This window comes from Rhinopithecus bieti, unplaced genomic scaffold (genome assembly GCF_001698545.2).
Source record: "Rhinopithecus bieti isolate Rb0 unplaced genomic scaffold, ASM169854v2 scaffold_14826, whole genome shotgun sequence".
NCBI lineage: Eukaryota > Metazoa > Chordata > Mammalia > Primates > Cercopithecidae > Rhinopithecus > Rhinopithecus bieti.
The window spans coordinates 1,987,393-1,989,147 of NW_016808328.1; positions in this window are offsets into that span (position 1 = coordinate 1,987,393).

The window sequence follows — 1,755 nt, forward strand, 5'->3', positions numbered from 1 at the left end:
GATCTCCAGACCTCGTGATCCGCCCGTCTCGGCCTCCCAAAGTGCTGGGATTACAGGCTTGAGCCACCGCGCCCGGCCTTCTTTGACATTTTTGTTTCTGTTTGAGACGGAGTTTCACTCTTGTTGCCCAGGTTGGAGTGAAATGGCACGATCTTGGCTCACTGCACTCTCCACCTCCTGGGTTCAAGCGATTCTCCTGCCTCAGCCTCCTGAGTAGCTGGGATTACAGGCCCCTGCCACCACACCTGGCTAATTTTTTTTTTTGTATTTTTAGTAGAGATGGGGTTTCACCATGTTGGCCAGGCTGGTCTCGAACTCCTGACCTCAGGTGATCCACCCACCTTGGCCTCCCAAAGTGATGGGATTACAGGCGTGAGCCACTGTACCTGGTCTGTCTCTGAGTTTTAAACAGTTAGATTTGGGATGAATCCCTTCCTTGGAAAGATCGAAAATCCTCTCACAGATGATACAACACAAAGAGCTCATAAATGGCAGAGCCAGGACAGAGACCCAGGTCTTCTGCTTGCTGTCATTGTGCTATAAGACATCCAGAGCTGGCCGGGCGCGGTGGCTCAAACCTGTCATCCCAGCACTCTGGGAGGCCGAGACGGGTGGATCACGAGTTCAGGAGATCGAGACCATCCTGGCTAACACGGTGAAACCCCGTCTCTACTAAAAAAATATAGCAAAAAACTAGCTGGGTGTGGTGGCGGGTGCCTGTAGTCCCAGCTACTTGGGAGGCTGAGGCAGGAGAATGGCGTAAACCCAGGAGGCGGAGCTTGCAGTGAGCCGAGATCGCGTCACTGGGCGACACAGCGAGACTCTGTCTCAAAAAAAAAAAAAAAAAAAGAGATCCAGAGGTATACACAGCGCTCAGCCCCTACCTTCCAGGAAGTCACAGCCTGGCAGGGAAAGAAACCATAGGCACAGATTTCCACACCAGATGGGATGCAATAAATGCCACATACATCTGAGGGACCAATATTATCCACAGACATGCAGGGGGATGTTGCTTAGAAACCCAGATGTTTCTTAAACTTTAATACAGGTGAGAATTCACTGGGGATTGTACTGAAATGCAGATTCCAATTCAATGGGTCTGGGGTGGGCCTTGAGATTGTTCGTTTCTTTCTTTCCTTTCTCTTTTTTTTTTTTTTAAGACAGGGTCTCACTCTGTTGCCCAGACTCCAGACTGGAGTCCAGTAACGCCATCATGGCTCACTGAGGACTTGACCTCCTAGGCTCAGGCGATCCTTCCACCTCAGCCTCTGGAGTATCTGGGGCTACAGGCGTGCACCACCACACCTGGCTAATTTTTTATTTTTTATAGAGATGGGGTCTCCCTATGTAGTCGAGGCTGGTCTCAAACTCCTGGGCTCAAGCAATCCTTCTGCCTCAGCCTCTCAAAGTGATGGATTATAGGCATGAGCCACCGCACCTGGCTGATTTTTCGTTTCTAACCCAATGCAGCTGGTCCACAGACCACACTTTGAGTAGGAAGGCCTTAGATGCCCAGATTTTTCTCTGTATTATCTAATCCTCCATCCAAATGTCTAGAAACCAAAAGCAGAACAAAAAGCAGCCACTGTCAATTTAATAAGTCCAATAAAGGTTACTTTTGGGTGAGTTTTGTTTCGTTTTGTTTCGAGACAGAGTCTTGCTCTGTTGCCTGGGCTGGAGTGCTCTGTCACCCAGGCTGGCGCGATCTCGGCTCACTGCAACCTCCATCTCCCGGGTTCAAGAGATTCTCCTGCC